The 13765-nt window shown below is 36.2% G+C and overlaps 1 protein-coding gene across 6 annotated transcripts in view; it reads right to left on the bottom strand.

The window, feature by feature from the left end:
• The window catches only part of KDM4C (lysine demethylase 4C), a 426956-nt gene that overhangs the window by 261387 nt on the left and 151804 nt on the right, over positions 1-13765 (bottom strand). The window lies entirely within an intron of this gene.

Genomic DNA, 13765 nt, shown 5'->3' on the forward strand with positions numbered 1-13765 from the left:
ATGGGTACTGTCTTATGTAAAAGAAGTAGCCATAAGATTCTGTACCTAACCACTTAGATTACAAAAGTTTTAGTGGCTACTACCTTTGGTGGCAATTACAAAAGGAATAAAAAGATATAAGGACTAAAAAACGAGAAAAATAAATACAGCAAACAGACATAATAAAAAAGGGAAAAGGAAACCAAATGTAGATACATTTTTTATAAATTGCAAGAAACCAATTTTATCTTTAAGAATTGCTTTACTACTTCCCTGAATCTTTTAGGTAATCATATTTTCCCTCAAACACAATATGGTCAAACCTATCCTAAGAGATGAAAGCATATACATTTGGAATAACAGAATAAATTCTGCCAATTAATATCCACAATCCCTTCAAAAAGGGCTTCTTGTCACTTGGACTCTAGGCATAAAGGAAGAGGGGTCATGCAGGTTCAGAGCAGCACTGTGCCACATGCCACACTCACTCCAACACAGACAAGGAGGGCTCAGAAAGAGGTCAGTTTGCAAATTCATGAGGAAGAATCAAAGCAAAGAGAACAAGTTCCTATATATACATACTAATATTCAACTTCACTCTAATGAGTTCTCCTTCCAGAAATTCTAAGGAGAAAATAATGAGAATTGTCATCATTTCTTAATTCCCTTGGAACGTGGAAAGCTTTATTATTCACACAGGTGTTCAGTAGAGGTTTGTTTGTTTGCTTATTTAATTATTTGCTTGTTTATATTTTAATTCCAGTAGAATTAACATGCAGTGTTATGTTAGTTTTAGGTGTACAATACAGTGATTCAACAATTCTAATTATACGTCGTGATAGGTATATTCTTAATACCCCTACCCACCACCCCTCTGGTAACCATCAGTTTGTTCTCTATAGTTAAGTCTGCTCTTGGTTTGTTTCTTTTTTCCTTGTCTGTTCATTTCTTAAATCTATATATGAATGACATCATATACTATCTGTCATTCTCTGACTGACTTAGTTCATTTAGCATTATGCTCTCTAGATCCATCCATGTTATTGCAAATGGCAAGATTTCATTCTTTTATGGCTGAGTAATATTCCATGCTGTGTGTGTGTGTGTGTGTGTGTGTGTGTGTGTGTGTGTGTACACACATACTACCTCTTCATTATCCAAGTGAATACTTAGGCTGCTTCCACAATGTGGCTATTGTAGATAATGTAGCTATAAACATAGGGGTGCATATATCTTTTCAAATTAGCATTTTCATAATCTCTGGGTAAATACCCAACAGTGGAATTACTGGATCATATGGTAGTTCTATTTTTAATTTTTTGAGGAATCTCCATACTGTTTTCCACAGTGGCTGCACCAGTCTGCATTCCCACTAACAGTACACAAGGGTTCCTTTTTCTCCATACCCTCACTAAAAACTGTTGTCCAGGTTTCTTTAGTTTAATCCCAATTGATTACTGTCACATGCCCAAAACATAGAAAATCCATTTTCAAAGAATCGGATTATATTAACAGTCAAAAAAATATATTTAACTATTGAAGGAGCACCAAAATTGGAAGGCAGCAAACTCAAATACGCACAGAACCAGGCAGTTCCATTAATAAATGCACTGGGCCAGGATATCCACAGAAATAACTGGGCAGGCAAAGAAGGCAGTGATAGAGAAGGGCAAGCTGAGCAGTAGGACACTGGAGAGCGAGAATTTGCACGGTCCTCTGAAGGAGACAGCCTCTGCTTGGCTCCAGGCAAATGTTGCCCAGGGAAGATGTCAGGGCAGTGTTTTCAGGTCACCCCAGTGTTCAAGTGAACCTGTAACTCCAAAGTTTTATGTGAAACATTGACAATTTCTGTAATTTAAGTATTTCTAGAACACTGTGAACCTCTATCTGCATGTACACACTTCGTCATGGCCTGCAGACTGCTAGGTACTGATTCCTAGGCTTCTGGATAATCTGCTGTGGTTGCAGGCTGAGAATGACCATGGCAAGAAGTAGACAGCCATCTCTGGCTCTGCTGCCAAAGGATAAATATGAGGGTAACGGTAGATAATAAAGCTAGTTATTCCACTTCTCTCTTGCTTCTCTTAGTTACAAGCATGTTCTGCTCTGCTTTCCTGAAAACACTTACCAAGGGACAGAATTAGATTATCATCTCATGAAATATACGTAGTTTTTTTTATGTTTCTGTGTTCCAGTGTTCCATGCGTATGTTCCATTAATCCCATAATGAATTTGTTTTATATAATTTAAGCCATTGTACATTTGCTTCTAAAAATAAATGCTTTTGAAAATAATCCTTTAAATATAAAATTAAGTCAAAGGAAGCAGAGAAAACTATTCTGGAAGACAAGAGGAAAGACAATCTTACAGAAAGAGGCAGAGGCAAAATTAACTACCACAAAACAAAACACAAAGTCAATTTCAAAAAGCAGAAATTGCAAATGGAATAAAGAAAATGCATCCAGTATCTTACACTGGACCCATGCTGCACCAAAACAATAAAATTTTACACATCTTAATTTTGAAATAAAAAGACTAAGGACTCTTCCTTTAGGGATCTGCCCACAGAACAGGAAACTATACCCAATCTATATTTTAGGATAAAATTCTAGAAATACAGTAACTTAATTCTTCATCAGTCTCATCTAAAATAGGAACGCATTTTCTTAGCTGTCTTCAACACCATTCATCAGAGAAGAATAAAATCTATATTCACAACTTCACCAGATTAGTTCCTTTTATCAAGTCCTACATATTAATTTCACTGTTCTAATAGAGAAGGAAAAGCACTTTCATCATCACTACATCAAAATAATTAATTGTACTATAATTAAACTAACTCAACTTATTAAAAAAACTTTTAATATGGGATTAAAATTTTAAATCATGGGGCACCTGGGTGGCTCAGTAGGGTAAGCCACTGACTCCTGGTTTCAGCTCAGGTCATGATCCCAGCATTGTGGGACTGAGGCACTCAACAGGCTCCATGCTGAGCATGGCACCTGGGACACCTGGGTGGCTCAGTCGGTTAAGTGCCTGACTTCGGCTCAGATCGTGATCTCGCAGTTTGTGAGTTCGAGCCCCACATCGGGCTCTGTGTTGACAGCTCAGAGTCTGGAGTCTGCTTCTGATTCTGTGTCTCCCTCTCTCTCTGCCCCTCCCCTGCTCATGCACTGTCTCTCTCTCAAAAATAAATATTAAAAAAAAAAAATGCTGAGCATGGAGCCTGCTTAAGATTCTCTCCCTCTGCCACTTTCCCCCACTTGTGCTCTTTCCCTCTCTTTCCAAAATAAAAAATAAACACAAAAATTTAAATAGGATACTGAACAGCAAATATATACAAAGCAATAATCTAATTAAATAACATGTGCCATTTGAAGAGAGAAACCTATTGCTAATGAACATGTACAGGAATTTTGAGCTGAAAGACCATTTGGAGGCTGAGCCTATATGTGCTTGTGGACAGAGAGTAAGAAGACCCACAGGGGCACCTAGGTGGCTGGTGACTTCAGCTGAAGTCATGATCTCATAGTTCATGCGTTCAAGCGCTGGGACAGGCTCTCTGCTGACAGTGCAGGGCCTGCTTCAGATCCTCTGTCTCCCTATCTCCCTCTCATCCCCCCTCAAAAAAAAAAAAATCCCCACAGGTGAAGACCAAGGAAACGGGGCAGGGAAGGACAATGAGGATACATGACTCAGTTTGGAAAGGAAGAGACATCTCCTCACAGACATGAGGATATCAGTCTGAGGAGGATAAATATTTTGAGGTTTCAAAATCAAGTAAGAGATCATGCATTACATAAAGCTCATGCAATGAAGAGAGCCAAATAGAAAAGGACATGATAATAAAGTAATTAATTTTTAGGGAAGAAAAGTGGCACAGTTATACATTTAGTGATGTATGAATATTTATGTGCCTAGAAAAAATGAGTATTTGGTTTAAACTAGATGCTAGTTGAATATAATAAAGATAAACCTTAAGTATTTAAATTTTGGCTATACTTTTCTACCATTATTATTTCCCCATTATTTTAATTATAAAATCTTAAAGGTGAAATGACTTTTTTTAATGTTTATTTGAGAGAGACAGAGAGAGACAAAGAGAGAGCGCATGAGTGGGAGAGGGGCAGAGAGAGGGGAAGACACATAATCCAAAGCAGAGCCTGTCAGCACAGAGCCTGATGGGGGGGGGGGAGGGCTTGAAATCACGAACTGCAAGATCATGACCTGAGCCAAAGTCAGATGCTTAACTGACTGAGCCATCCAGTTGCCCCAAAGGTGAAATGACTTTAAAAAATATTTGTACCTTGTGGATGAGTCTCCACCTTTCAAATTCAAGTACTTATTTGCATTAGTATTAATCCTCTAGCATTCAGGTCCTATTTTTGTGGGGGAAGACTGCAAACTCTCATGATTCCCACAATGACTTTTTAAAAAATTTTTTATGTTTATTTATTGAGACAGAGAGAAACAGAGCATAAGCGGGGGAGAGGCAGAGAGAGAGGGAGACACAGAATCAGAAGCAGGCTCCAGGCTCTGAGCTAACTGTCAGCACAGAGCCCGACGCAGGGCTCGAACCCAGAAACTGTGAGATCATGACCTGAGCCGAAGTCGGACACTCAACCAACTGAGCCACCCAGGCACCCCCCACAATGACTTTTAAAAGTTATACTCATCTTGTTCTCTGGAGTAGTGACAATGATGGATAGTTATTACTCACATTTTGAAGTTCACATGATACACAGGTTAGAACTGTTATCCCTAGATTTAGAGCACATGTGACAGGAACAAGAAATGTGGTTTCTAACTACAGGATAAAACCTAAATCTCGTCCTCAGAGAGAGTGTGTGTGTTTGTGCATGAGGGAGAGAAAGAGAGAGAAAGAGAGAGAGAGAGAGACCAGGAGATGATAGGAGTCACTAATTATTGACTGTCACATAATACTACTCAAATATACTTTTACAAATATGATTAGCTTTTAAAACATCAAGGAACACTCATTTATCAGAAACACAATGATGCCTATGCATCAACTTTAAAATATCTATTCTATTTATAGGAAACTCTACTCAATGTAATGAGGTATAAATAAATTTAATATCAATGCCCTCTAAGTAATGTTTATAATAAAACCATATCATCACTGAATTTGACATAAGAATGAAAGAATCTAATGGCAGAAATGAAAAAGAGAATACAATTTTACTTTGAGTAACAAGTTTATGTGTTTCCATTAAATGAAACATGAGTAATTTAACTTCAATGAAATAGCTACCATTTTACTATTGGTATATCTGGAAAATAAAAGCTTGTGTAGGAAAAACAATTTTAACTATCTTTCTTCAGACCTTCTACCCAAAATTTATAAAAGCACAAGTTTTGTAGAAGTAAAGCCTTTCCAATTTATGTGATAGAAGACTGAAAATCTTCTAAGTCACACACAACTCTTCAAAAGGCTCTGTAGTGCTGTGATGATTTGAAGATTCCTGGTTTCCCAAGGGGAAGTTATAAAAATCAGGGAGACGGAAGACAGCACCAGCTGAAAAACCAAACAGATGGCTTAGCCAACTAAAAAAACAGCTGAGTTTTGGAAGACTGTTCTCATTTAAACTATCTTCCAAAAACAGCTTTGTATGGTTGGTTTCAATTTTCCCTTCCTTTGTGATTGTTAAACTATCTTTTCAACCTTTAGATAGAAGGAGCAAAGAAAATAGTAACTTTTACAAGAGAACAAAAGACTTACTGTTTCATTTTGTTCTCCTGAAGAAGTTTTAGACCTGAGCTTTCCTCACTTAGAAAAATCATCACCTGTCTTTTCCAATTGGAGTATTCTCTGGAAGATCACAAGCAACTCTCTGAAAATGGGTGTTATGGCATGGAAGTAAAGAAATAAAATAAATATATTTATTAAATATATGTTATATCAAATATATAAATATGATATATTCAATGTATATAATATATCAATATAAAGTTGACCCTTGAACAATGGGTTTGAACTGCATGGGTCCACATATATGTGCATTTTTTTTCAATAAATACAGTGTGCAACCATACAATATGGTATTTTCTCTTTCTTATGATTTTCTTAACATTTTCTCTAGCTTACTTTATTGTAAGAATACAGTATATATACTTACAACATATAAAGTATTTGTTAAGTGACTTTGTATTATCAGTAAGGCTTCAGCATTAGGTTATTAGTAGTCAGATTTTTGAGGAATCAAAAGTTGTAGGTGGATTTTCAACTGCTCAGAGGATCAGCACTAACCCCCATATTGCTCAAGGGCCAACTGTATATTAAATTATATATATATACATATATACACACACATACATATCACTCAAGCAAACATGGAAATCTCTAGCTAGAGGTTTGGTGGAGAAGACATGAAGAACACCTTGTGTATGTAATTAGAATAAATTACTCTGTTCTATTTTATGTAGATATGTTAGCAATTTATAAAAATGTTGAAAGAACTGACTAAGGTGATAAATTTAAAACATTTATTCTGCAGCAGAGAAGGAAAAAAGGGTGGAGGGGCCATTCCCAAGATTCAGGAGACAATGTACTATTCTGTGGGGAAGAATCTCAATGTGGTACAGCTATGCAGGCACAGCGGGTGAGAACTGTTTGCTCTGCTACAAAAGAGAATATCCAATGATATACAGTATTACAGTGAAGATTTTTAGTGACAAAAAATAAGCAACTGTGTTACAAATAAGAAGACTAAATATTTGACATTATCCCCAAAGCAAAACCTGACTACCCTAAGTAACCCTGCAAGGTAAATACCTTCCTCAGGGCTTCACTATGTACAATACAGAGGATAATTTCTTAGGCACCATTCAACTATTTACCTTCCCACCAAACAAGTGGCCACCTGACTTTAAAAGCTGATTTGCATTTTTTGTTTTCAGAGATTCAAACTTTAACTCTGAAGCTCAACTGAAAATAAAAAACACACAGTAAGAGAAAATATGAAAAACTATGCACAGACTGCCAGTTCTAACTTCCTTAGAAAACTATACATCCTGATCCCATTCTTTTTGCTGCATTTAGGGAGTCTTTCTTCCTCACCTTCCATAAAAATCTCAGGGTCTTGGGATGCCTGAGTGGCTCAGTCAGTTAAGCATCCGACTTTGGCTCAGGTCACGATCCCATGGTTCGTGGGTTTGAGCCCCGCATCTGGCTCTGTGCTGACAGCTCAGAACCTGGAGCCTGCTTCAGATTCTGTGTCTCCCTCTCTCTCTGCCCCTCCCCTACTCATGTTCTGCCTCTGTCTCAAAAAGAAATAAACATTTAAATTTTTTTTTTTTTTAAATCTCAGGGTCTTGTACTCCTCCTTCATTACAGCATCTGAATTTTTTTAATGATTATAAACATTTATTCACATTTCTGTTTCAGTTATTAAGATAACATTTTTTACCCATAAAGTCCCTAAACATTCCCCAATTGTTAGGCTCCTAATCCTACCTTTTTATTTTTTTTTTTTTTTACAAATAGTTTATTGTCCAATTAGTTTCCACATAACACCCAGTGCTCCCATGTTGAAATCTAAAACAAACACAAACATATACAAACACCCCCAATAAAACCCTGATATTCAATTGCTAAAGTAGAATTTCTAAATCAAACAAATGCATTTCAACGTTTAATACATTTAGAAACACAAAATCAGGGTTATAGTCTCCCACTTAGGTTTTACTTTTACTGATCAATGTTAAACCCTAAAAACACATGAAGCTCACAGTGTGAGCTACAAAGATTATCTCCCTAAAAAGGATTTTAAACCAGGAGGTTTGCAAGAACCTGTTGATAAGAAATTACAGATGTTACTGCTTTTGCAGGAAAAACTTTAATTGATGATTATGATGATAATGATGGCTCTTTTTTAAAACCTGGAATGCGTCTTTTTTAAAACCTAGAAAGCTATTTAGTTTCTTTTTTTAAACCCTGAAAGCTAGGTAGTTAAGAGACCATTAAGTCTCGTAAATATAATGAACATCAATAAACTTTTCATTTAACTCTTTCCTATTGACTGCAATAATACATTATCCTGCTTTTTCTGTTTCTCCAATGAAAAAAACGGCTATGACCTCCATATAGTCTACATGGCGAAACAGCCAAATAATTTTAAGTTGATTTTTTATTTATTTTGAGAGCGAGAACACGAGCAGGGAAGGGGCAAGGAGAGAAGCAGAAGGAGAATCTTAAATAGTGTCCACTCCTGATGGGGGCAGGGCTCGATTCCACAACAGTGAGATCACAACCTGAGCCAAAATCAAGAGCTGGATACCTGGCTAAGCCACCCAGGCACCTCAAATGGCCAATTAATTAACTGTGGAGATCTGGGTCTAGAATCTGCACCTTAGATCAGGTCAATAATAACAGGCACTTAATCAAAATTTCCTCATTCCTATGTGCAGGGGCACTGTGTTAAAATCCTTACATAGGTAGCTCCCATAATAACTGTGAAAAAGGTATTATTACCTCTGATAAAGAAACTAAGGCACAGAGCAGATAAGTAGCTGAATAAGGGCACACAGTGATTAGGCGGCAGAAATGGGAGTTACTCCAAAGCCTTTGCTCAAACCACTACACTCTGTATCTTCCAAAACATCATTCTCTCACAGAGACTTTCTACAAACTGGCTCCCAAAGAATAGACCTTCCCATTTTCTAAACAGTCCAGATAAGGGTCATTCTCATTCATCAGAAGGCTTGAGTGTTCAACCTTAAACCAGTCAACTATAGCACCAAGAGCAATGCAAGAAAACCATAGAATAGGCTGAATAATTTCAACCTGAAAACCTTCAGTTTTATCTTAATATGGTATTATCTGGACTACCAAAAAAGATGACTTCATTGAAATAAAAAGTGAAGATATTAAATATCCAATAGCAATGGTTTTTTCTTAAGCCCTATCTACGGATAAATGTATCTATGCACTGATTTGCTTAGCAAATCAAATACACGTGAAGTATCACTGTTTATATATCCATATGTGTACACATACCCACAAATCTCTTAATTTTTACAGCATATACAGTTTTAAAAATGGATACAAAGTTACATAATTTTGTGTGGGTGAAATCTTTATAACTTAAGAAAAAACACCAATTTAGTGAGTGATGGAGTTTTAAAGGAAAACACACACAGTGATATACCTGGATATCTTGAAATCACAAGATACCTTTTTCTTATATTGTTGGTTATGGGTTTATTTCTTTTCTCTCAAGGATTTGAATAAACTCCATGTGTTGGAGCCACCTTTATTTATTTATTTCAAAGCCAAAATAAATAAAATAAATTTATTTTTTAAACCCAAATAAAATACGTGTAATCTTTTTTAAAAATTCTTATTTTAGAGACACACAGAGAGAACAGGGGAGACGAGCAGAGGAGGAGAGAGAGAGAGAGAGAGAGAGAGAGAGAGAGAGAGAGAGAGAGAGAGAATCCCAAGCAGGCACATTCAGCACAGAGCTGGACACAGGCCTCAATCCCACAACCCTGCGATTATGACCTGAGCCAAAATCAAGAGTTGGACACTCAACCATCTGAGCTACACAGGTGTTCCTAATATAACTGAAATCTTAAAGATAAGTATACTTGTCTTCCAGTGTAATTCAATAGATTTTGTTAAATACGAAGCTGACATTTTAAGAGAAAAGAAATAAGAAATTATTACTATTTTTTCATCTACTTTCATAGTATCTTCAAAAAGTTCAAGCATTATGTCTGGAACATACATTCCTTACTTTCAGGAATCAAGACTTTTCTTTCCTATCCAGCAAGTAATTATCTGCAAGAAGTTATGCTGTTCAGTGACAAAAATAATTACATAAACTACAAATGTAGAGATTTATTAATGCAAAATATTAAAAGGCCTTTTTATAATCTCTTTTATTTTATACCATACTTTCTAATAAAAATGAAGTCCTAGATGATTTTCAGAATAAAAAATAGTGGTTATGTGGCAGCTGGGTGGCTCAGTTGGTTAAGTATCTGACTTTTGCTCAGGTCATGATCTCAGTTTCATGGGTTCAAGCCCCATGTCAGGCTCTATGCTCATAGCTCAGAGCCTGAAGCCTGCTTCGGAATCTGTCTCTCCCTCTTTCTCTCTGCCCTCCCCACTTGTGCTCTGTCTGTCTCTGTCTCTCAAAATATAGGGGCGCCTGGGTGGCTCAGTCGGTTAAGTGTCTGATTTCGGCTCAGGTCATGATCTCACAGTTTGTGGGTTCGAGCCCCGCGTTGGGCTCTGTGCTGACAACTAACTCAGAGCCTGGAGCCTGTTTCAGATTCTGTGGCTCCCTCTCTCTCTGACCCTCCCCTGTTCATGCTCTCTCTCTCTCTCTCTCAGAAATAAATAAAACATTAAAAAAATTAAAAATAATAAAATAACATTAAAAAATTTCTTTAAATAGTGGTTATAAGAAATTGGACAAGTGGAAATACAGGGACACTTCAAATACTTAAAATATTATTTTTAAAAATCCTGAATATTAACAAGTAGCCTCATCTTGGTTATAAAATCTTAAATTTTAGAAAAGTCTCACATTATATTCAATTATAATTCTCTTTAAAAATTAGAGGAGGATATATACAAGTATTGAAATTTCATTTTAGAAAAAAGTATCCAACTCTGGTTTTAACAATGAGTTTTACAATAGAGAAGATCTGAAAAAATTATTAATTCAAAGAACCATTTACTCTAAAAATAAACATGCCAAAATCCTTGCTATCACATTCTGTCTTTATCTTACTGCCAAGCTTTTTGTTGTTCTTGATGAAAATGTTTATTTTTTTGAGATTTATACATTATCTTACATGTATAGTAAAGTTATACATAAGTAAATATTAAACAAATTACCATCGGTTTCAACTATACTGGAAGGGGACATATGTCCCCTTTTAAAGTTTATTAACATATCATTCCTCTTAAAAATTGTGTATAAAACTTTAGTCTAAATGCTATTTGTAGAACCAGGTTCCCAGAAGAACACTATTCATCAGAATCACCTTTTTCCATAAGGAAAGTCAGCCCTGAATGTGGTCCAAACCTTTCCTAAATCTGTTTCATTCCAACCAGAGGTAGCTCTGCTTCTCCCTAGCAGTGCATGCAGCAGATAACTAGGATCTGCTTAAAATAGGTAATGCTGGTATTTATCTTTCCCTTCGGCACCACCCACAGAATTATAAAGAAACCAAAGATTTAGAACCTGTCCAAATAATTACCTGTCAGAATCTACTAAAAACTTTCTAAAGTTAATCTCCTACTGCCTACTGTTCCCATAGGAGAATTCCAGAATGTGTTTTAGAAAAGCTGATTCAATTTATGCTGATAGTCTATCCTATGCATTTTAAACATGGCATTAGTATATGAAACATACATTTCTTATGGAATTAAAATACTTTGATATTTTACTACTGAAAGTATATGTAAATGAACTCACTACATATCCTGCACATTAAAAAAATTTGAGAATAAGATAAATTGTCTTTACTTAAATTAGCTCTTCAGCTAAGAGGAAAACTTAATAGGAGACTAGATAAGGGTAGTTACGAAGTGTGGTAGTACACTTAATACCATCATTGTACAATTGACATTTTGGGGCCAGATAATTCTTTGATGTAGAGCACTGTCCCATATATTATATGATACTTAGCAGCACCCAAGGCCTGTTTTACCTAAATGCCAGTGGCATGCCCCCATTCATGACATTCAAAAATGTCCCTAGGCACTGTTAAATGTCTTCTAGAGATGAAAATCATCCTGATTCAGAACTCATGAGATATGGAAATGGCCACAAACAGGTCACACTTTGGCTCTGATCCTCTGGGTATGCACCAACCAGGGGGAGACATTTCACCTCTTTGCTTCAGTTTCCTCCTACCACAAGTAAGTGGTATAAGGGTTAAATGAGAGGACTGAACAGTGACCAATGCTACTGCTATGATTTTCTCCATTGTATACTTTGTAGCATCTTTCTCTACTCTAGACTCTCTATGCCACAAATGAATACTTTTTTCCAAGCATTTATTATAATAATTTCAATTAGTTAATATACAGAGTTATATTAGTTTCAAATGTACAATCTACTGATTCAACAATTTCATACATCACCCAGTGCTCATCACAACAGGTGCACTCCTTAATCCCCATCACCTACCAACCTCCCCTCTTGTAACCATCAGTTTGTTCTCCAGAGTTAGAAGTTTGTTTCTTGGTTTGTCTTTCTTTTTCTTCACTTTACTTGTTTTGTTTCTTAAACTCCACATATGAATGATATCATATGGTATTTTTCTTTTTCTGGTTTATTTCACTGCACATAATACTCTCTACCTCCACCGATGTCATTGAAAATGACAAGATTTCATGCTTTTTAGGGCTGAATAATATTCCTGTGTGTGTGAGTGAGTGTGAGTGTGTGAGAGTGTGTGAGTGTGAGTGTGTGAGTGTGTGTGAGTATGTGTGTCTGTGTGTGTAGGTCCTCTCTTCTTTATCCATTTATCAATCAATTTTCACAGGGGCTGCTTCCATAATATGGCTATCGTAAATAATCCTGCTATAAACATATGGGTGCATGTATGACTTTGAATTCATGTTTTTATATTCTTTTGGTATATATCTATCAGTGCAATTGCTGGATGGTAGTTCTATTTTTAACTTTTTGAGGAACCCCCACACTGTTTGCCACAGTGACTGCACCAGTTTGCATTCCCACCAATAGTGTAATATGGTTCCCTTTTCTCCACATCTTCCCCAACATGTGTTGTTGCTTCTGTAGTTGATTTCAGCCATGCTGACAGGTGCGAGGTGATATCCCATTGTAGTTTTGATTTGCATTTTCCTGATGGTAAATGATGATGAGCATCCTTCAATATGTACGTATGTCTATATGTCTTCTTTGGAGAAATGTCTGTTCATGTCTTCTGCCTATTTTTTAACTGGATTATTTAGTGGGTTTTGTTTAAGTTTATTTATTTGAGAGAGAGCATGCAAGTATGAGTGGGAGAAGGGGAGAGAGAGGGAGAGAGAGAATCCCAAGCAGGTTCTGTGCTGACAGTTTGAACCCACAAACTGTGAGATCATGACCTGAGCCGAAATCAACAATTGGGTGCTCAACTAACTGAGTCACTCAGACACCCTTGAATTCTTTAGTTTTTTAGTGTTGGGTTTTACAAGTACTTTATATATTTGGGATATTAACTATCAGATATACCACTGGCAAATCTCTTCTCCTATTCTGTACATTGCTTTTTACTTTTGTTGATTGTCTCTTCATTGTGCATAGTTTATTTTTGCTTTTGTTTCCCTTGCCTCAGGAGACATATCTATAAAAAAGTTGCTACAGCTGATGTCAAAGTTACTGCCTGTGTTCTCTTCTAGGACTTTAATGGATTCAATTGTCACATGTAGGTCTTTAATCCATTATGAATTTATTTTTGTGTATAATGTAAGAAAGTGGTTCAGTTCCACTCTTTTGCATGTTGTCCAGGTTGCCCAACACCACTTGTTGAAGAGACTTGTCTTTTTCACATTGGATGGTCTTTTCTACTTTGTTGAATATTAGTTGACCAAATATTTATGAGTTTATTTCTGGGTTCCATTGATCTCTGTGTTGATTTTTATACCAGTACCATACTATTTTGATTACTACACCTTTGTAATATAATTCAAAGTAAGAATCATGATGTCTCCAGCTTTGCTCTTCTTTTTCAAGATTGCTTTGGCTATTCAGGGTCTTTCATAGTTCCATACATATTTTAGGATTCTTTGTTC

Source organism: Crocuta crocuta, unplaced genomic scaffold (assembly GCF_008692635.1).
Source record: "Crocuta crocuta isolate KB4526 unplaced genomic scaffold, BGI_CrCroc_1.0 scaffold251, whole genome shotgun sequence".
NCBI classification, from domain to species: Eukaryota; Metazoa; Chordata; class Mammalia; order Carnivora; family Hyaenidae; genus Crocuta; species Crocuta crocuta.